This window comes from Culex quinquefasciatus, chromosome 3 (assembly GCF_015732765.1).
Source record: "Culex quinquefasciatus strain JHB chromosome 3, VPISU_Cqui_1.0_pri_paternal, whole genome shotgun sequence".
Lineage (NCBI taxonomy): Eukaryota > Metazoa > Arthropoda > Insecta > Diptera > Culicidae > Culex > Culex quinquefasciatus.
In genome coordinates, this window is record NC_051863.1 from 179435071 (window position 1) to 179459528 (window position 24458).

The 24458-nt window shown below is 33.2% G+C and overlaps 1 protein-coding gene across 4 annotated transcripts in view; it reads right to left on the reverse strand.

Moving 5' to 3' along the window:
- LOC6041095 overlaps positions 1–24458 on the reverse strand; it is a 466221-nt gene that overhangs the window by 118899 nt on the left and 322864 nt on the right. The gene's annotated exons all lie outside the window — the stretch shown is intronic.

Genomic DNA, 24458 nt, shown 5'->3' on the forward strand with positions numbered 1-24458 from the left:
GGCGCTGGTGATGGTGTTCTATTACTATTGCCCGACTAGTAAACACACACACCTGAGAGTGATGCCCAGGTCGGCAACGCCGCGAAAAATGCAAAGTGGGGGCGTGTTGCGCAGTTTGCTAAAGTGCTTGCAGCTGCACTTTTTTTTGTGTTCACTCCCTCTCTCTCTCTTGTTCGCTCTCTCTCTCACTCTGTTAGGTATTATACTGTTTTTGTTTTGTTTTGCATCGCATAATAGGGCTTGGATGGGTGCGTGCGCGCGGGACCCAATGGGGGATGAGATTATTGAAAGGAATAGATTACGGAGAAGCACTTTTTCAGTGTTTTGATAAGAATAAACTATGAGTAAAGTTTGAATTAAATTAAAGGTGATTGATCAAATGTGTCTTATAGGAAATTTTCACAGCTTTCCAATGCTTCTAAGAGAGCAATTCTTTACCAAAACCGGAAATGGTTTTTATTTGTATTTTTTTATTTGGCTCAAACTTTGTGGGGGCCTTCCCTATGTCCAAATAAGCTATTTTATGTCATTGGTTCACCCATACAAGTCTCCATACAATTTTGGCTGCTGTCCATACAAAAATGGTATGTAAATTTTCAAACAGCTATAACTTTTGAGTGAATTTTCTGATCAATTTGGTGTCTTCGGCAAAGTTGTAGGTATTGTTGAGGACTATTGAGAAAAAATAGGTAAACGGAAAAAAATGTGCAGATTTACTAATCAACTTTTTTTTCACTAAAACTCAATTTCCCAAAATACGTGTTTGTTGATTTTCGAGATTTTTTGATATGTTTTAAGGGACAAGAATCCGCAACTTTTGAGCTATAGAGAAACATGGTCAAAAAATCTGCCGCCGAGTTATGAATTTTTGAATAAATAGTGATTTTTGGAAAAATTCGAAGTTTCATGCAAAAACAAGTTTGACATTATTTTTTAATGCAAAATTGAATTTGCAATCGAAAACTACTCTACAGATTTTTTGATAAAGAGCTCCGTTTTCAAGATATAGCCACCGAAAGTTTGATTTTAGCGAAATATTTGCAGTTTTTCGATTTTAAAAAATAGTGACCATGAATGACCATTTCTAAAACAATTTTATTTGAAAAGTTCAGAAAATTTGCTATAAAATTGTCTAAGAGACATTGAAGATTGGACCTCGGGTTGCTGAGATAGAGCCGCTTTAAGAAAAAGAAACACGGAAATTGAAGTTTTCTAAGTCTCACCTAAACAACCCACCAATTTCTAATGTCGATATATTTTAAATGGTCGTAATATTCAATGTTTGGTCCTTTTCAAAAGCTAGTCTTGATTTAAAATTTTTCAAAATATTTTTTTAAAAAAGATTGGAAAAATTCACGAATGTTTCATGTATTAACATTGAAAATCGGACCATAAGTTGCTGAGATATCGACATTAGAAAATGGTGGGTTGTTTTGGTAAGACTTAGAAAAATTAAATTTTCGTGTTTCTTTTTCTTAAAGCGGCTCTATCTCAGCAATCTGAGGTCCAATCTTCAATGTCTCTTAGACAATTTTATAGCAAATTTTCTGAACTTTTCAAATAAAATTGTTTTAGAAATGGTCATTCATGGTCACTATTTTTTAAAATCAAAAAACTGCAAATATTTCGCTAAAATCAAACTTTCGGTGGCTATATCTTGAAAACGGAGCTCTTTATCAAAAAATCTGTAGAGTAGTTTTCGATTGCAAATTCAATTTTGCATTAAAAAATAACATCAAATTTGTTTTTGCATGAAACTTCGATTTTTTTTCCAAAAATCACTATTTTTTCAAAAATTCATAACTCGGCGGCAGATTTTTTGACCATGTTTCTCTATAGCTCAAAAGTTGCGGATTTTGTCCCCTAAAACATATCAAAAAATCTCCAAAATAAAAAAAATACGTATTTTGGGAAATTGAGTTTTAGTGAAAAAAAAGTTGATTAAAAAATCTGCAAATGTTTTTTTTCCGTGTACCTATTCTCTCAATAGTCCTCAACAATACCTACAACTTTGCCGAAGACACCAAATTGATAAGAAAATTCACTCAAAAGTTACAGCTTTTTGAATATTTACATACCATTTTTGTATGGACAGCAGCCAAAATTGTATGGAGACTTGTATGGGTGAATCAATGACACAAAATAGCTTATTTGGTCATAGGGAAGGCCCCCATAAAGTTTGAGGCAAATCAAAAAATACAAAACATAAAAATGGTCGAAATCGGCCGATTTCGTAGAGAGTTGCTCTTGAGCAAAATGATTAATTGTTTTTATATTTCCTTTACCAAATATTAACTAGTTGCATGGATACATAACAAGTTTTATACTCGAAATTGAACTACATTACAGGATAAATACTTTTCATGAGTATGAATAGTTTTTGCCTTCCTCACCTTACTGAGGAAAGGCTATAAAATCACTCGAAAACTGAACTTCTCAATTTGACCTGCAAGACCCACCTTCATGTATACCTATCGACTCAGAATCAAATTGTTAGCAAATGTCTGTGTGTGTGGTGGGATGTTGATCAAAAAAATTTGCACTGGATTATCTCGACACTGGCTGAACCGATTTTGTCCATTTTGGCGTCATTCGATCCGTCTTGGGGTCCCCTAAGTCGCTATTAAAAATTATGCAGTTTGGTTAAGTACTTCAAAAGTAATGCTAAAAAAACGATTTTAACAAAAGTCCGAAAGATTGTAAAAAGGGTGGTTTTTGTAAGAAAACCTGGCATGTTGTACATTTTTAGAAAGGTATTTAAAAGACCTTTCCTACGCGACCAATACATTGAAGATCTGACAACCCTATCAAAAGTTATTAGCACTTAAGTGTTATTTATGTACTTTTTGGAAGCCGGATCTCAGATATCATGATGAAAACGTTGTCCGGATCTATCATGCAACCTGTCGTTGAATAGGGAATCAAAAGACCTTTCCAACGCGTCCAAAACATTGAAGATCTGACAATCATACCAAAAGTTATAAGCACATAAGTGTTATTTATACACATTTTAGAGGTCGGATCTCAGATATTTTGATGAAAACGTTGTCCAATATATCATGCGACCTATCTTTGAATAGGTAATTAAATTACCTTTCCAACGAATGTGAGGATTGCATCAACCACCTAAGGGTGGATTAATTAACGTTTTTTTTTTAAGTTTTCTTGTATGAAATGATCAAAGAATCAACAATTTTAAAGAATTTTGTAAATTTTATCTTTTAAAAACATTTTACAAATACTTTGACTTTTGTTCATTCAGTTTCAAATAGAAATTTCTGTTTGATTTTTTTTTTATTAAATACTATTTAATTTTTGTTCAGACAAATAAAAGTTTGTGACGATGTTTTCAACATTCATTCATAGTTAAAACACACGAATTTTACTTCTTCTTTTAAATGCATTTTCAACAGAAAAACAATTTATTTTTTTTCTTTATTTTATTTTTCTTTCTTTTTTTCTATATTCATGAGAATATGACTTTTGAAGCTTGCAACAGTAATTTGTAGTACATTTTCGATTTTAAATCATGTTTTGTATCCATGTTTCTGGTTCAAATTTGATCACGCAAATATCATTTTTATTCATAAAAATCCAATAATAATCTGAGCATTCTCAAATCTGCAAAAACAAAACAGTTGTATGAGCTAAATCAGAGCAAACACGTGATATTTGTGCACAACAATAATGTAATTATCTTTTATTTCTTAATTTCTGAATAAATCACACATACCCGAGCAGTCGGAAATAACTTGGGAATAACATTTTTTGATAGTTGAAAATACTAGGCCAATAACATTTTATGTTATTAATAACAAGATTTGTTATTCGTCGTTATGATTCTTTTGTTATTTTGTTATTGTAATATCAGACTAATAACATTTATAGTTATTCTTCGAACAAATCTTTGTTATTATTTTTTAGTATTTTAACAACTAATCCGATCATCCCAATAACAGTTGCAGGTATTCTTTCATAACAAAAAATGTTATTCCAAAGTTATTTTGGCTTTCAACCAATATCAGGCCAATAACAAATTTTGTTATGATAACATAAACTGTTTTTAATCTCTTATGCAAAAATTGATTATTCAAGAAGATTCCATAACACTTTTTGTTATTTTAACAGTATTTGTTATTGATATGGCATGAATCTTGTTATTACCGTCTGCTCGGGTATTTAAAAACTCGGTTAAAAAAATATGTTCAAAATGTTAAGCAATTTGCAACCTTCTACAAAGTTGTTTCTTGTTTTATTTTGCACATTTTGATGAGTGAATGTCACATAAAACACATTTTTCCAATAAATAAAAAAGGAATTTAAAACAAAAATCTTAAAAAAATATATATCTCGTAAATTTGTCCTTGAATCATTTCGCTCTTAAAAGCATTGGAAAGCTGACAAAGTTTACTATAAGACACATTTGAAAGCAGCGAATACTATTTTTTCCTTAAAAAATTGTTCTAGAAATCACGCCGTGTATGTTTCAGGGGACATTAAATGGCAACTTTTCAGAAATTTTCTCCAGAAATTTTCAGAATGTTGAAACATTTTTCTACCGACTAGTTCAATTGTTTTGCAATCATTAATTATCAAAAAATGAAAATTATGACGAAAACAAAAAAAAATCAGCGAAAAAAAACTTTTTACGATACTAAATCTCGAAAATTTTCAAAAATTCAAAAGATTTTCAAATCAACCCAAAAATGCTTGAAATTATTCTAAATGCAGCGGAATGCACGTGACATTCATTTCAGCTGATTGCACTTAAATTTCCATTGAAATTTTGAATTTTTTTGCCCCCTGATTTTTCGGCTTTAAACAAAAAACTTCACATAACATTTGTACCAGCGTAATGTTTTTTTTTTTAAATCAAAATATTGGTCGCAAAAAAAAATCAACTTTATTTTTCGATGTAAAACAAATTTGCAATCAAAAACTACTTTGGTGAAATTTTGATAAACTGCACCGTTTTCAAACTGATGTTTTCCGAAAATAGTCGCAGTTATTCATATTTTGAGAAAATTATCTATATTTTGATTTTTGAACATTGTTCACGCGATCCTTAGTTGCTGAGATATTGCCATGCAAAGGTTTAAAAACGGGAAAATTGAATTCTAAATCTCACTCAAACAACCCACCATTTTCTAATGTCGATATCTCAGCAACTAGTGGTCCGAATTTCAATGTTAAAATATAAAAAAATCCTGAAATTTTTCGATCATTTTGAAAACTATATTTTCATTTTTTTTAATCAAGACTGAAATTTCAAAACGGCCAAACGTTCAATAGAACGTCCTTTTAAAATGTTAGTCTTGATTAAAATAAATGAAAATATTTTTTTCGGATAGATCGGAAAATTTCACGAATGTTTCGCAAAGTCGAGAGAATTTCATACAAGATATTCTTTGAAAGTAACGACGACTTTTTTTCCTCAAAGGTTTGTTCTAGCAGACACGCCGTATCAATAGTAACCCAGTGAGAATTTTGGCTTGGGCCAAATCGACTCTCAGCTCGAGCCAAAATATTCACTAGGAAAATGAGGACCTATTAGGAGACAGTGAGTGAAACTATTTATCTCTAAACTAAAAAACGCTTTATGGATTGAAAACTCGAGATTGAAAGTTTGCCTAGTTATGTTCAACGTTACAAAATCTGTTAAAATATTTAGCAATTTTTTGCTGAAAAAAGGAAATAAAATTTTGAACCCAACGATTTCTAACCCCTTTCCCATCCGGCCTCCCGTCAGAACAGGTGGCGCACCGCTGGGACCCAGACAATACCCTCATCCTCCCACACAGCTCCGACTAGGACCAGCACAAGACACCAGCGATTATCATCAGTGCAGTGTTGTTCTGTTCTGTAAATGAAATATTGTTGCAAAACTGCCCGGTTGTGTTTCGGACCTGATATTCAGCTCTTCTATTCTGGCTTGCCGTTTCTTTGTTAGGGAAGAAAACCCTATTCAGGGAGGACGTCTCTATCAAATGCACACACTCACACGCACACAAGTAGCAAAAGTTCACAATGGCATTCCGTCGCATTGTGTTTGTGCGTTGGTGTGTGTGTGCCTGTGTTTGTGACTTGCAGACAGCAAGAAATAAAGTCACGTACGTTGACCAGCGTCCTGGGACGACCGGCTGACGTCGACACCCACATCAGCTGAGCGTGTCCTGGGTTGGTGAAAACCCCTATCAAGGTGGGGAAGGAGGAAGTGGACGGTGCTGGGTATTTGCTGTGTCTTTAATTTAAGCTCTCTAACGAGTTCTAAGGAGATTAAGCATTAATTGTAGCAAAATCATAGAGCAATTCCATGTCAAACCAGAAGACTCAAACTCGGTTTAGGGGTTCCGATTAGGTTTACCTGTTCCGTAAATGACGTAGGAGAAAAATTCATAAAACACAGATGAGCACTGAAATGTTATGGTTGACTTAAGAATTTTGAAAATATACATTTGTCTAAAACATCAGAAAATTTCAATGACGTTTCATTTTTGACATTGAAATTCGTTGTCACATATATCTTGCTCAGAAAATCAATTTAGAAAGGTTTTTTTTTCCATGCTGAAATCAATTTTGAATGTAAATTGGTAAGAAGATTTTCTGTCAAATCCTGAAATGGAAGCAAATGTTATGGCTAGGGCTAGCGAAATTTCCCCCAGTTCGCGAAATTTACTGAAAAAAGTTTGATTTTGCGCTGCACTCTATCCTATGAATTCAAATCCGAAATAAGTTTCTCACATATAAAAACTGAACTATGCGGGATTCATCCCTTTTTGTTGAAAAGTACACAATGTACTTCCGAGTGCTGCGTAAAATCAAACTTTTTGCAGTAAATCTCTGTATCTCACCAATAGTTCATTTTAGTTTGAGGTCTACATTGATTATAATGTAAAATTGTCCGGAGAACACAATGGTGATAAAATAAAACAAATAAAAATATAAGAAATTGGTCAAAACAGAATTTTAATACTTGAAACGTTAAAATATAATATTAGTGGGCATTTAAGGGTTAAAATTTTATTTTTATCGAATTCCTTGGACAATTTGCTATAAAATGCAACCTGTAGAAAGTCTTTTGCTTAAGTATTTGCAACGTTATGATTAAAAGAAAAAAAAATTTTTTAACAAAATCGTCAAAAAAGAGGGCGTTGCCAAAAATAAAGGGATGGTCCAATCAGCACCAAACTTGGGACTTCTGTTAACTATCGATAGATGAACGTTCCCTCCAAGTTTGGTCCAAATCGGTGAAGGTCGCGTCCAAAAGAGTACTCAGTTGACCTGGAATGACCCATATTGAAATCATATTTGTTAACCATTTTGAAATGTTTTATATTTTTTCTAGAATTATATGAATTAATGTAAAAACTACTTTTAATGAACTATATTCAAAAACTAAAATTTTCCTATTGCTGGAATTAAGGAAAGCAAAAAAAAAAAATCTTTATTGCACTTTTTTTAACGATTCTAGTTTTGATGAATTAGAACAGTGTTTCTCAACCGGTGAGGAATTCCCCCCTGGAGGGAGAAATTCTTGGGAGGGAATGAGGATGCAATAGAAATTCTTTGTTTTTAAAGTTTTTGCTTAAAACTAAAAAAAAATTGGGCACTTTTATCAAAGTTTAATGGAAATAATTATTTTTACATTTCTTGTGAAATATGTAAATTTCCTTGCGGTTTTTTTGGTTTTATTGTTGAAAATGTTTGAAATATAACGGCCAAAAACTCAAAAATATGAATGGTTTTTCGAAGGAATCTATTTCTCTGAATTTTCGTATTGTTCGAAATGTAAGGTGTTCTTGAATATTTTTGTTCTAGTTTTCAAAAATTAGCTGTTCTAAATGTGTGTGATACAGTATTCATTGACATTGTTTCAAACATGAGTAGTGCATTAAATTTTTTTTAATAATTTCCTATAGTTCTATTTTTGCGGTTATGAGCTAATATTAGTGTTATTTGTAAGAGATTATTTTAAAGATTTGTTGACTGTTTAAATTTTTCTTTAGACATTTGCACTCCATTGACCATGATCAGGTTATTTAAAATTTGTTAAAACAAATCGCTGAGAATATTTTCTTTTATTGCATGAGTACAAACATATTTTGTAATGAAAATGTTTATCTTTCAACATAAATTAGAGCCAAAATTATGATTTTTGTAAATTGATACTTAATTTATTATTGGAGGGGGGAATAAAAGTCTGGAAAATAATCCAAGGGGGGAATTGGTCGAAAAAGGTTGAGAACCGCTGAATTAGAGGTTCAGGATGTGCTTCTTTTTGGAGGTATTTAAGCAAATTAATTTTATAAAAACACAATAAAATAAATCACTCAATTCTTGACTTTTTTTTATTAGGTCGTATAAACAAATGGTAACATTGAGTGTATCCCTTTCACACCTTATTTCATTTCATTTATTTCACCGCCTTCATCTAAATAAATGTCAATGTTCATTGGTGTAAGGGACACACTCAATGTTTACATTTGTTGTAAAAAGATCTGGAATTCAACTGACGGAGATTCTTCAAAATTTTCCAAGATAAATCCAATACTCCTTTCTGTTAATGATTTTGCTATAAGAATACATTTTTACGTTTATTTTGAGCAGTTTTTAAAGTACAGTCATCCCACATATTCGGAACGGTTTCCAGATCGGCCAATGTTCAAAAAATCATAGCAAATCGATAATTGAACTTAATGATTCCCTTTTGCCTTCATTTGAAAGCTTTTCTTGCGATCTTTCGAATGCTGTATCGAACATCTGCACATTTTAACTTATATATGAAGTTTTTGAAGAATTACTTTGACCCTTGAAATCCACAAATTCGGAACACTTTTTTCTTACGAATGTAAACAAACTTTGGATCTCTCCAGGAGTACATATTTATTACCAAATAATGACTTCACACACTGAAACCAATGAAATTCATGCTTAGTGATGTTTTATACATGATTTCATAACTTTTTTTTGTGAAAATATCAGTTAAATTCAGGTGTTCCACAATTGTGGGAGGCACAATAACATCCCACAATTATGAAACAGGCCATTTGGAGGCAGTGTTTTGCTGCTCTGGACAAAATAGTCTTGGAATGAAGTTTTTTTGTTCAAAAAGTACTACTTTTACTAGTGAAATAGCAAGAGAATGTCCAAATGAAGGTTCTAAAAATAGTAAGGTCGACAGAAAAGCTACTTTTGGCATGCTATTGACAAATTATCATCAAAGTTTTCCGAATATGTGGGTGTTCCGAATATGTGGGATGACTGTACCGTGAAATTGCCGTGAAATTAAAATGTTTTGTAATTGGTATTTCGCGTAGTTTCGATTTTTTTGCCGTGAAAAATCACTAGCCCTAGTTATGGCTTTGTTTCATGTTTCTAAATTAGGTTGTAACTTTTTAACCAATTTCTTCTTTAAGACTAGTGGATAATTTTCCCCTCATAACTCAAATATCGCTCTCCTGGTCGACAATTGACAACTGTCATAATCGCAATCACGAACTGTCGTCGGATTACGTTAGCGCAATTGCCGTTGGCTTATTTTTTTTTACGTAACTCTTGTCGACGACTTTCCACCTGTGGATAGGAGCTGGATGAGCTGGATGGATAAGCAACGCCTGCTGCTGCAATTGTCCCCCTGCCTTCCCCCCATTAGGGGAATTGCGCAATATTGGGGTGGGGTTCGAGCGGGGCAAAATCGTAATTATATGACCAATATGATGGGATTTTGTGCCGGACGGTCGGCGTTTTATTTGCGCTTGAGTGGACTTTCAAGTGCAAGTGGGAAGAGATCAGATATCAACGTTCCCGCTTGACAACTGGTTGATTGTTATGAAAAGTGGTGAGATTTTGTGTGCGGTAATCGAGAACTATCGACAAGGAACGGAAATGGCCTAGATTAAGGCATCATCGCGTTTTTTCAGTCCAATTTTAAAGCAGCTTTTTTGAAGTTTGGCTTTTCTCGAAAAGACCTTTTGATTTGATTAAATTTATCAGATTTCGTGGGTGGTACCAGGGCACTTTCCCGGGAGATCAAATCTCCCAGAGCAAAAAAAAAAAAAATGAATATTTTACTTTTTCACTCCCCGACTCCGGCTTCCCTGATATGACAAATGATGTCCACCTTACGCGGGATCAGATTCACCCTCTGGAACTGGGACTGCGGCCCAATGACAAATGATTTCGTTAATAGAGATTGATGGTGTATTAAACTGTGACGTTTTTTTTCTTTCGGCGGGGTGGAGGGGACAGATTTGATGATCCAACTTGATTAATTGGAAGTGATTTTTGCGCGTTCGCTCAAATTTGGCCGACTTAGCTGCAACGAAAAACGCATCAAAATCAATCAAACTTCAAAATTTGTCGAACAAAATCGCACGGGCAAACATCCAACCTATATTTGGACTATTTCCGCCGGATGGCCTTCGGCGAATCTGCCATTTCCATCCGGCAAGTGCGAACTTTTTTCCTTGTTTTTTTTTTATCCTTCGCTTCGGGAGTTTTCAAAAAGCTGCACGTAAAAAAATGGCAGAAGTTGAAATTAGATTAATGTACGCTCGAATTTCCATCACCGAATCGAGGTTAAGCCGCCGCTGGCAAATTGAATGGGAAGGGCCAGTGAACGAATTTGGATCAGAAGCTTTTTAGTTCCATCAAACAGCAAAATTTTGCACAAACTTCACATGTTAAAAAATAATTTCTATAGCAATTTGTCTCTAATTTCCAAATCCCCTAAAATAGTTGGAATGGTAACATCAACTAAGCTAGTTCTCGAACATAACTCGACCACTCGTGAATTTTAAGGATGCCTAGATGATTTTAGAATTTTGCAGAACTCGCTTTGATCAAGTCTGTAATTTTTGCAATCAAAAACAAAGTTTCAAACTTTTTTTTTGCGTGTGCAAAACAAAAATCGCTTAGCATTTTATTAATCGTCCCGATTGATTGAGTTATGAGCAGGGATGGTATTTTCTCGTTTCCTCGCCGATGACGAGGGCTTTTAGATATTGTCCCTCGCTCAAATCATCAAATTTTCGGCGTTCTCCCAAAACTGCATCAAGAGAGCGAAGCGAAAACGACGCCAATGAAATAGCGAGCAACGAACATACCGATGCGTAAGACGGAAAAAAATCTCTTACACGGCCAGTCCCCTCGCTCAAAAAGCAAGAGAAAGAGCAATCGTGAAATTATCTCGCCCGTAAGCCCTGTAGAAATGAGTTCATTTGTGTGCGTGAGCTCCAGTGTACGTATACAGCAATTTCGTGTGCGTGTCTCTCCGGTTGGAACGATAGTTCCATCGGAGCCAGCGATACGGTATTTCTCGTCGATTCGTTGGGCTTTCAATATTCGCGATAGCAAGCCGACCATCACTCGGCTGCGAAAGAGAAGAGAAATTTTAAGCGACGAGGAACGCACCGAAATATGCATCAATGATAGTGCGATGGTGATGGTTTACCTACCCTGGTTATGAGAATTGTTATGAGAACAAGCGAGTTGAAGTTACCGTTTCCAACTTTTTTGTGAGGCTTGGACATTTTAAACTCTTTCACGAATGTGGTGGAATTGCCGGAAGTTTGCCGTTTAGATGAAACCGGAAATTAGAAAGAGAGAAACTCAAACTATGTAAAAAGCTGGCACTATACCAAACCATTTTTTTCTGAACTGTTTGATTCTGCCTTTAATTGGTGCATCCACGACCCACCGTGAATAAAATGGCTCAATGTTTTTCTCACAAAAAAAACTAAATTTCCCTCACATAAAAACTAAGTCAAATTTTTGCTTGAAACTTTGTTCTAAGGGGTAACTTTTGTCCCTGATCACGAATCTGAAGTCCGTTTTTTGATATCTCGTGACGGAGGGGTGGTACGACCCCTTCCATTTTTTGAACATGCAAAAAATACGTGTTTTTCAATAATTTGCAGCCTGAAACGGTGATGAGATAGACATTTGGTGTCAAAGGGACTTTTATGTAAAATTAGACGCCCGATTTGATGGCGTACTCAGAATTTCGGAAAAAACCTATTTTTCATCGAAAAAAAAAAAACACTTAAAAAGTTTAAAAAACTTTGCCATTTTCCGTTACTCGACTGCATAATTTTTTGGAATATGTTATTTTAAGGGAAATTATACGTCCTTTTCGAATCTACATTGACCCAGAAGGGTCATTTTTTCAATTGTTGAACCACGCATAGTACGTAACGCCATAATATTTTTGATGTATATTTTGCTTTTGTCTACAATAAGCTTCAAAAATTACATCTGTAAATGGATACATGTTTTATGTAAAAAAGTACAATTTTTCCTTTGAAAATTTACAAATTTACTACTTAAGTGTTTTGTTACTTTTTTTGACTAAGTTGACCACGGAAAGAAGTAAATCTTAATTTTAGTTAAAAATCCAAAAAAAAAAAAATGATTGGTTGTTCAACCACCATTTTTTTATGTTAGAAATCCTAAAAAAATCCTGGATTTGACAGCTGGAGTCAGGTCCCAAAAATGATGAATCTAGCTAAATTATTAGTAAATTTTACTTATTTGCAACCAGGAAAAATGCTGTCAGTCTCAAAAGCTGTATGTTTTCAGAAAGTCTGATAGCTATTTAAGCTAGATTTTTAGGTATTCTAGGATGGATTATGGTTAGCCCAGCGATTTTTTAGACTATTTCAACTAGTTTTTTTAGAATTATTTTCAACATTTTTCATTGATCGCTGCGAAGCCAGATATTCTCACAAATCTTTTTAACTGGTTTAGTTAACTTTGCCACTATTCTTGGTAGGTGTTATGGTTAGAATAGCAACATTTTCTACTATTTCTACTTATTTCTATTAAAGCCTCCATTGCTGCCTGCATAGCTTGCTCTATTCACCCAGCCTTTTGGTTGATTTAGCTTGTTTCTTTTTTGTTCTTGCAACGTGTTCGGTTAGTCCAGCAAAAGTCTAGTAATTTTTAACATAATTTAACATAATTTAATGTGATTTACCAAAATTTAACATAGTTCAACATAGTGTAACATAATTAAACATAATTGAACAAAATTAAATATTATTTAAAATAATTTAACCTATACTTTAGCATAATTTAACATTATTTAATATACGGGTAATTCTCTACCAACTCACACGAAATCGGGAAAAGTTGCCCCGACCCCTCTTCGATTTGCGTGAAACTTTGTCCTAAGGGGTAACTTTTGTCCCTGATCACGAAACCGAGGTCCGTTTTTGATATCTCGTGACGGAGGGCGGTACGACCCTTCCATTTTTGAACATGCGAAAAATGAGGTGTTTTTCAATAATTTGCAGCCTGAAACGGTGATGAGATAGAAATTTGGTGTCAAAGGGACTTTTATGTAAATTAGACGCCCGATTTGATGGCGTACTCAGAATTCCGAAAAACGTATTTTTCATCGAAAAAACTAAAAAGTTTTAAAATTCTCCCATTTTCCGTTACTCGACTGTAAAATTTTGGAACATGTCATTTTATGGGAAATTTAATGTACTTTTCGAATCTACATTGTCCCAGAAGGGTCATTTTTCATTTAGAACAAAATTTTTCATTTTAAAATTTCGTGTTTTCTAACTTTGCAGGGTTATTTTTAGAGTGTAACAATGTTTTACAAAGTTGTAGAGCAGACAATTACAAAATTTTGATATATAGACATAAGGTTTGCTAATAAACATCACGAGTTATCGCGATTTTACGAAAAAAGTTTTGAAAAAGTTACTTTTGCGTTTCTCTTTGTTTCGTCGTCCGTGTCTGTCGCGGGTGACCATGAACGGCCATGATCGATGACGACCAACTTTTTCAAAACTTTTTTTCGTAGAATCGCGATAACTCGTGATGTTTATTAGCAAACCCCTTATGTCTATATATCAAAATTTTGTAATTGTCTGCTCTACAACTTTGTAGAACATTGTTACACTCTAAAAAATAACCCTGCAAAGTTAGAAAAACACGAAATTTTAAAATGAAAAATTTTGTTCTAGATGAAAAATGACCCTTCTGGGACAATGTAGATTCGAAAAGTACATTAAATTTCCCATAAAATGACATGTTCCAAAATTTTTACAGTCGAGTAACGGAAAATGGGAGAATTTTAAAACTTTTTAGTGTTTTTTCGATGAAAATACGTTTTTTCGGAATTCTGAGTACGCCATCAAATCGGGCGTCTAATTTTACATAAAAGTCCCTTTGACACCAAATTTCTATCTCATCACCGTTTCAGGCTGCAAATTATTGAAAAACACCTCTTTTTCACATGTTCAAAAATGGAAGGGTCGTCCGTCACGAGATATCAAAAACGGACCTCGGATTCGTGATCAGGGACAAAAGTTACCCCTTAGGACAAAGTTTCACGCAAATCGAAGAGGGGTCGGGGCAACTGCTGTGTGAGTTGGCGGAGAATTACCCATACTTTAACATATTTTAACATAATTTACCATAATTTAACAAAATTTAGCATAAATCAACACAGTTTAACATAATTTAGAATAGTTTAACATAATTTAACATATTTTTACATATTTCAAAATATTTTAACATAATTAAGCATAACTTAACTGAATTTATCTTTATTTAAATTAATTTTACTGAGTTTAATTATACTTAAGGTAATTAAAAATAATTGATGTTAATTTTATTTACCTGAACCTGAACTCATATTCATTCTATTTAATTTATTCTTATTTAACTTAATTTAAATGTAGTTAAATTTTCTGACTTTAATTTAACTGGAATTAATTAAGCTTAATTTTACTTAATTTAGCTTTATTAAGTTGAAATGTATCTTAATTTAATTTAACCAAATTTGAATGAATTTTATGAAATTTAATTTATTAAATTTAATTAGATTTAATTCAGCTTAATTTATTCTTTTTAAGCTTTATTTCACTGAATTCAACTTAGTTTAGTCTTTTCAGCTGAATTAAAATTATTTTTTTGCATTGAAAAGCATTTAACATAAAATAACTTTTTAAACTTAAAATGGTCTCAACGTTTGAATGAAAAAAGTGTTTTAAAGTGCATTTTACACCTGCCCAGTTGATTTGCAATCGGCCTTACTGAATTGAACTAAATTGTATTAAATTTATCTAAATTTTCATAAATTAAAAATAATTTGACTAAATTTTACCAAATTGTATCAAATCAACTAAAATTGACTAATTTTTTTTTTAATTGAACCATAATTCACTAAAAGAATTTTTATTTCACTTCAATGTACTTATTAAAACTTGATTTAAATTATTTTAACTAAATTTAAATCGATTTTACCCAATTTAGAACAATTAAACTTGATTTAATTTCAATAACTTAGATTCAACTTAATAACTTTGATTTAACTTAAGGGTAATTCCAGCTCAAATCAGGAATTTTTATAGTACTTTTGTACCCGACCCTCTCCAATTTCAATGAAACTTTGTAAATATGTTATCCTAAGCCTATAAAAGCCTTTTGTGTATATTGAGCCAATTGTACTCGAAAATGACATTTGAGAAAGGCGTAAGTTATTTAAATATTTTTGTATTTTGCAATTTTAAAATTACTGTATCTCGAAGCCGTTGCATCGTATAAAAAAGTGGTAAAAGACAAACTTATAGGAAATTGGACGGGCTTTCTAAAATAATACACTGAAATAAAAATACACGCCACTTCTATGAGATATCTTGATTTTTACGTTTAAAAGTCAAATCTTAAGGTGATGTCACATTTTTTTTCGTTTAGCTATTTTACCAATCCCAGGTTGGCTAATTTACTTGTAATTTTAGCTGATTCAGCCAACAAAATCACTGTTGCACCAATTTGAAGCCAACTAATCTGAATTGTTAAATTTTAGATGAAACTTCTTTGCGTGCGGAAAGCTAGTCTAATTATCCATAAGTTTGCCTATGACAGCATTTCAATTGTTTAAAAATACAAAATAAAAGTATTTTGTTATTCAGAGTTTTCATGCGTGACTTAAATGATGCTGAGATTGGATTGGAATGTTTCTGAAAAAATAATGATAAAATTTATCATATTTGATAGAGAGTTCCTCTTCAACTTGAATTCCTTGCACTTAACTCCCCGTAAAAAAAGTAAAAGTGTCAATGTCTCAAATACTCATGATTTGCCACCCAAAACCAAATGATCACAATCATCTCCGAAACGACACGCGGGCGCAGATCTTCATCACCGCTGTGAATCTGTAGCGATTTTCGGTTGAAAAAAAAACATTCAAAACGCTTGCAGACTTTTCGACGCTGCTCGAGCACATTTGAAATATTGTAATAATTTACTCGACAAATTACTGGGCTGTCACGAGCGCTCCAAATTGATGGCGTTTTCTAGCATTTCCCTTCCTCAGACCCCAGCTAAATCGACAATTCCCCGTGAGGGAGCAGGGAAAATCTTGAGAGTTTTTCCTCTCCAACGAAAATCTAACCAAATAGTGAAGGGATTTGTTTTTGCCTTTCTTTGGTGGCGGGGGAGGAGGAGCCAAAAAGGTGAGGAAATTCATCTCGGAAAAGTCGTTCCTCCCACCAAAAAACAACCGATCGTGGGAGAGAGGGTAACGAAACGGCACGGTTCTTTTCACGGAAGCGTGAGCGTGAATACATTTTCGGGTGAAACAAACGGCTATCAATATTAAAATTGACACGAGCATATTTTGGCGCTCGTTCGTCGCCGTTGACGAGGAGGTGATTTGGTTGTTTTTGTTGCTGTTTTTGGAGGAAAACTGTAGGGGAAACTTGTGTTGTTTAAACTAATTTATTTTTGTTTTCTGTTATAAGATTTTAAGACATTTGCTTGTTTTTTTTTTTTGAAAATCTCAGTAGTATTCAATACTACTGGAAATAAATTTGAAATATAAAAAAAACAACTCTCCCCTATTTTGCCACCAATTTCCCTTGGAGCTCGTCAACTTGCTGACACACAAAAATCGGAAGCTTTTCCGCGCCGTCGCGTCTTTGTTGGCGAGATCACCACCCAGGTGCTGGAGTCTGACTTTTGCTCGAGATTAAGTCAACTGTTCTTTGGCGCCATCGTTCAAGCGAAACGTCCAAATAGACTGTGACATCAGTTTTTGGCCCCTTAATCACAACAGCTCGCTCTCAGCGCGATTTGACGAGTCAAAATCTTGCCGGCCGGAAGTATCCGCAATTTGCATATCGAGTGGCCACTTTTCCCCACCGAGGGCCTTCTCGAGGGGATCGCCTTTGTTGGTACCTGTTACAATATATTCTTGTGGCAATTTGCTCAGGTTCAGCAAAATTATTGATTGATTAAATTATCATAAATTCACGAGATGATCTCCGTCGAGAACGCGAAAGCAAACTTAGAAACGACGTCAATGAAAATCCGGAAGCAAAGATATTTTCAAAATGGTTTATCTTACGCCCTTACGAAATGTTACTCGCCGTCGAAATACATCAAATTCCAGCCGCCAATCTGGTATTAATCCACTTCATCCAGTGGCGGAGGGGGTGGACACCGGTTTCGTGGTTCTGCGATTCATCATTTCTTGATGGTTCACTCACTTTTGCCTCGCAATTACTCTCAGCGTACAATAATCTCGTGAACTTTTTCCTTCCTTTTTTTTTCTCGTGCGGTGATTTGAATGTAAAAAGTTCCACATTTTTTTATGATTTTATATATCAGTGACCTTCGCTCTAATCTTGGTCTCCCGCCCCTAACTTTTGATGGAAGGGGGAGGGAGGACAAGGGCGCGGGATTCACTTTTCCACTTCAATAAGTCTGAGAGTGGGGAAGGGAGGAAAAAGAAATGGCCACTGGCAGCTTTTTCGTTCCTTTAATCTTCGATCAAACGAAGCTCTTCTCGCGGTTTGTTTTCTTTCGCTTCTGAAGTAGTCGTACAGACTGGTTGAATGAATTCAGGGACAGTTTTTTTTGCGTTTATTTTGCATTTAGTGCTCTAATCAATTCCAAATTAAATGAACCTTTTGGTAGATTTTATAGTTTTTTTCTTCGGATAGTACATGCAAGGATAATTTAATAAAATCATTCCATTTTTTTTTCAAACTATTTCAAAATTATAGAAAGAAAAATAGAATTCTATAACATCAATTTCTACAAAATCGGCCGATTTAAGGAGATTTTAATTTTTTACGTTATGCTTCCCTATGATCAACAAAGCCATTTTTCATCATTGGTTCTTCCATGCAAGACTCCAAACAATTTTGGCGGCTGCCCATATAATCATGGTATTTAAATATTCAAAAATCTGTATTTAGGGCAGAAACTTTTTTATTGGTTTGGTGACTGCAGCAAAATTGTAGGCATTGGCAAAAAATTTAATAATTTTCACGACAAAAAAATTTTTTTTTTTCAAAAGACAACTACCAAGCATACATTAAAAAAGGAGAGTTGCAGAATCCCGAGCAGAAGGAAATAACTTGGGAATAACATTTTTTGATATTTGAAAATACAAGACCAATAACATTTTATGTTATTTATAACAAGATTTGTTATCCGTCGTGATGATTTTTTTGTTATTGGATTGTTATTGTAGCAACAGATAAATAACATTTTATGTTATTCTTGGAACAAATCTTTGTTATTATTTTTTGTTATTTTAACAACTAATCCGATCATCCCAATAACAGTTTCAGGTATTCTTCCATAACAAAAAATGTTATTCCAAAGTTGTTTTGGCTTTCAACCAATTTCAGACCAATAACAAATTTTGTTATGATAACAGAAACTGTTATTAAACTCTTATGCAAAAATAGATTTTTCAAGAAAATTGCAAAACATTTTCTGTTATTTTAACAGTATTTGTTATTGAAATGGCATGAATTTTGTTATTACCTTCTGCCCGGGATCTGAAAGTTTGAGCTTGAAGAACAATTTCCAATCTTAAAATTGTTCAAAAAAGACTGTGACTTCTCCATTCTAAATAATGAACTTTTTAGTGGCTGAGAAAATTTTCTATTAAGTGGTTTGAGAAACATTGAAGATTTTTGTAGAATTAGGACATTTAAAAGTTGCACTCTTAAAAGAAATAACTTATTTTCTCCATAAAAATTTCAAAGCACAAAATCTTTTTTTTAAATGCTCTAGAATACCAAAAGATATTTTTTTTAATTTTTTTTTTCATTTAATGTATGCAACTAAAATTGGAAAAAGCATCATTTTGCATACATGTTTAAAGATACTCTTAAATAATTAAAATCCTTCAAAAAGAAAGAAAAGTCAATGTTCTAACAGGCGAAAAGTACTTTAAATAAATTTGTTAAAACGTATGGTTTTAAAACTAAGGTAATTTGGGAAATAGGTAGAAGGTGAATTTTATAAAAAAAACTTCTTTAAAAACAATTACTCAATTTGTTAATAATTTTACAACCAATTTTTTTTAATTTATTTTTCTTTAACATATTGAAACTTACCATCGAACATACATTGAAAACTACTTGCTACTTGAAAAAGGTCTGCTAATTTCTTTAAAAAATTAAAAACATAAAAAAATCTTTTAAAATTGCCTAAAACATTATATTTTTTTTATTATAAAGACATTTAGAAAACAAGTTACACTGAAAATACACGTTTGTTGCGACGAGAATCACGAGTCTGTTTATCTCTGGAGGCTAAGTGGGTATAAAACCTTAGCAACCAGTTATTAGTACTAGATTCATTTGCCAACTGTGAAGATATGTATTAGAACAACACAAAGTAACGAAAAAGGAGAAAACTAAAAGATGATCCGGGAAGCCGAGGCCAATTGAGATTTATTAAAAAGGCAGTTTAAAACTGAATAATTGTAAGTTTATCAAACAAATTGAATTGTCCAAATCTAATAAAAAAAACATAGTTTTAGCTGATATACCACAACAATTGGAGTTTGATCTGCTCAAAGAAATTTAGCCCAATTACGCCTTCTCAAATCTCAACACGTTATTCAAATTAAAAAGTTAAATTTTCAAAATAAACATTTTTTTCGAAATGTTCTAAACCGCTTTACATTTAAATGTTGAGAGTACTTATTTCTAAGAATATGCTTTATTCAAATGGCTGATAAATTTTCAATAAAATCGTCTAAGCAACATTACAGATTGGTTTCAAATAAAGAAGACATTAAAAAAAGCTGCACTCTAAACAAATTACAAAATATTTTAAATAACTTTTTCCAAAAGCCGTATTTTTTATATGTTTTAAGAGACTAAATTATCGGTTGAATTTGTTTGAAAAGTACTAAATGGGAAATTGTGGAGAGTTTGGACAGCAAGTTAAATAGCATATTTTCAGAAATAGACATCAACACAGTTAACAAAAAATCAATACATCAAAACAAACATGAAAAGTGGGTTTTATAAGCGAAACATTTTTTTCTGAATTAGGCTGGTGTAAATTTGATTTAAAGTTAAAGGTTGATGTTGAAGATGCAATTTTTGGTTGAAATTTAAAGCTGTATTATTTAATAATGTAATATAAAAGAATAAAAAATAAAATAAAATAAAAGTAGTGTTTTTTTTTGCAAATCAAGTTTTAGTGACAAAAAGTGAAATAAAAAATCACCTTTTTTTTTACCGTGTATCATTTTTTTACAGTGTAGTCCGTATCCATACCTACAACTTTGCCTAAGACACAAAATCGATCAAAAAATTCCTTCAAAAGATACAGATTTTTGAATTTTCATACATCATTTTGGTATGGACAGCTGCCAAATTTGGATGGAAAATTATATGGACAAACTAATGATGCAAAATGGCTTCTTTAGACATACCGAAGGCACCAAAAAAGTTTCAGTCGGATAAAAAAATACAAAAAAAATCGAATGACTGAAATCTCAGAGAAATGCTCTATAAATAAATAAATCGCCAAAAATAATTTTCCAACCGATTTTTGATCTTTAAAAAACATTGGAAAGAAGAACTTTTAAAATTCTAGAAAATTTCGGGGTTGGAAGTTTAACTTGTTTTATGTGTGTTTATAAAAATGTTTTTTTTTAGAGGTCAACTTTGGCTTTGTTTTTTACTAACATTTCCTATATTTTCAGTAAAAAGAAGTATGCAGTAATTTTTGTAGTGTCCCAGACTATGCTTCAACGCATTTTTTTTTTGCAATTTAAATGATGATGGTGCCATTTTATAGCAGAAAATGTGAAAAACATGCAAAAAATTAAAAAGTGGCTGTTAAAGCGTGAAAAAAATAGATAGGCAAAATGTAATTATATAAGGTGGTAGAATAGGCCAAATATTACCAAAAACAAACATAAACTAAACAAGATAAATGCAAATTAGAATAAAAGAAGAAAAACATAACATAAGAGAAGTAAAGTTTTTCGTAGAACAAAAAATGCTCAGAATGAACGCGGGAAATATAAATATTTTCGAAAAAAAATTTGGGCAGTAGAGGGTTAAGATTCACGTCTACTTCCAATCGGTGGTTCCATAATTCAAAATTAATAAAAAGATGAAAAGCTTTTTTTGAAAAACATGATTTTTTTTACCATTCGAAACTTTTATCGAACTTACATTGTTAAATTTACAAATATTATGGAAAAGGTATTTTTTCATAGATTCAGAAATTGTTTGAAATTAACGAAAAATCTTCAATATGAAAAAAGACTGTGACTGCTTATTTTAGGGCGTCCAATTTTCCCGGGTTTTGAATTTCCCGGGAAACAGGAAAAATATTTTTAAAATCCCGGGAATTCCCGGGATCCCGGGAAATTTTTTAACGGTCATTAAATCTACGTATTCATTAAATCCAATGTGATTTAAATTATTTCATATTAATAATCTTAAAATTATTAATATTTTTTATCAGTCTTTTCATGATAAATGCTTTAAAAAAATCATCGAAACTGTAAAAAATGAAACGAAAACAAAAAAAATGAAACTTTCCAATTTAAAATTTTAGAAAAGTTTATAATTTCATGTTTTACATAAAACATCTTTTATATATTTTAGAGCAATAAATTTGAAAATCGGTGTACCCATTGTTTATCAAAACATGATGCGAAAAATATTGGCTTAGTTCGTTACTATTGTCCTTATTTACTCCAGATGCCGATGTTTGATGAAAAATAATTAAATATTTTTTTCTAGTTTAATATCATCACTAAACGTTAATATTTATAAAATAAATAAAATTTAACGAAGAATATTTATAGCGCTAGACATTTGCGGATCCATTCATTTTTGACAAAGAACTTTGTCCTAAGGTTTCTATACGTGGTGTCAATCCAAAATTTTCGCGAAGCGAAAACGTTACGTGACGGATTCCCCTCTCGGCAAATTTCCCCTCTTTTTGGTGCACGCTGGTTGGATGAACGAACGTTTCCCAATCAGTCAATCGAGAGACGTGAGATTGATGTATCTAAAATCACCCCCACTCCACCTCATAATGTTCGGATCGTCGACGAGCCAACAAAACTCGGCTCGGTCGGTCCCGAAAATTCATTCTATTGCTGGACGTCGACGAGAACACATCAGAAGCAGATGGCCTGGTGGCCCGGTAGCAGACGGCCTGGAGGTCCGGGAGCAGATGGCTTGGAGGCAAGGACCAGCTAAGACATTCCAGTCGCGGGAGTCGATCATTGGAACTGGACACCACCTGGACTGGAGTGGCCGGAGGCCCCGCGGATGTTCCGATGGGGGGACATTTGCCGGACCGTAAGAGTTGGGGCAATATGGGTATCAAACTTTATGGTTTTTGATACTGGACATGAAATTTGACATTTCGGCAGTAGTGGCCACAATCCGGAGTGGCCGGAGGCCCCGCGGATGTTCCGATGGGGGGACATTTGCCGGACCGTAAGAGTTGGGGCAATATGGGTATCAAACTTTATGGTTTTTGATACTGGACATGAAATTTGATATTTCGGCAGTAGTGGCCACAATCCGGAGTGGCCGGAGGCCCCGCGGATGTTCCGATGGGGGGACATTTGCCGGACCGTAAGAGTTGGGGCAATATGGGTATCAAACTTTATGGTTTTTGATACTGGACATGAAATTTGATATTTCGGCAGTAGTGGCCACAATCCGGAGTGGCCGGAGGCCCCGCGGATGTTCCGATGGGGGGACATTTGCCGGACCGTAAGAGTTGGGGCAATATGGGTATCAAACTATATGATTTTTGATACTGGACATAAAAAGTTGCATTTGGCCATTACCTGAAGTTAAGCAGTTAAAATAAATTGCTTGCATTTGGCCATTACCTGAAGTTAAGCAGTTAAAATAAATTGCTTATAAGCCAGGAAGTAACAAATAGATTACTGCGATGCACATTTTTTTGTGCCACTGCGAAAATCTGTTTTTGGAGCCCTGTAAAGGGCAGTTTTAATGTCTGCTGTTCAAATTTCCTTTACTGCCGCCGATTGCTTGCAACAGCCTTGCAAAAACATTCCCGCATCTTGGTAACTTTCGAGTGGTGAAGGATAGTAAATTGATTTCACTTCGATTTCTATTTCAGCTCCACTTGTAATTTCCGTCCCCTTAGTTCGATAGGATGTTTATTATAAGGGGGAAATTTGGACCGGACATTCTAATCGGAAATTTCAACAATCATCTTGCAAAGTTCTTTGTCATACTGGTCATGTGTAACATAACCACCTGCACCTTTTTTTTTAATAATTTTCTTTTATAAGCCAAACAAATGTTGATATGTTCCGAATACAATTTTGCTAATGCTTTGAAATTCTTTTCGATTACTAAGTATTTAACTGTTCATCTATTTTCACAACCAAATCTGAGTTTCCAGACCAAAAATTGATTTTTATTATCAATTTCGGGAATTCCCGGGACAAAATATAAAAAAATCCCGGGATTCGGGAATTCCCGGTTTAGGGAAAATCCCGGGATTTTTGTCCCGGGAATTCCCGGGATGGACGCACTAGCTTATTTCTAGAAAAAAAATAAACGCTGAAAAAAATTCCGTTTAAATTGTCGATATTTTTTTATGATGAAGACATTTTAAAAAAGTTGCACTGAAAAAATACATTATTTAAATTAACTTTTTTCCATAAACAATTGATTTCCCATTTTTTTAAATGTTCTAAAATGTTTCAAATTGTTAAGCTTTTGAGTGCTGATTTCTAAAAATATATTTTATTCAAAGAGCTGATAACATTTTCTGTAAAATAGTCGTACAAAAAAAGCTACACTATACAAAAAAAAAAAACAAAATATTTTAAATAACTTTTCCAAAAACCGTTTTTTTATATGTTCAAAAGGAGACCAAAGTATCGGTTAAATTTGTTCAATTTACAATTTAAAAAAATGCCAAAGTACTAAATGAGAATTGTGGAGAGGTGAAAAATTTTATTTTCAGGTGGAACTTTTTTTTAATTAGGCTGGTGTAAATTTGATTTGAAGTTAAAGGTCGATGTTGGAAATGCAAATTTATCATGAATTGCCATATATATTTAGAGTTGTGCGACTGTCACAAATTCACAAAATATCAATGAATTTATGAAAAAAAGTCCTTAAGATTCACGTATTTTTCCAATCTGTTTTATCATAATT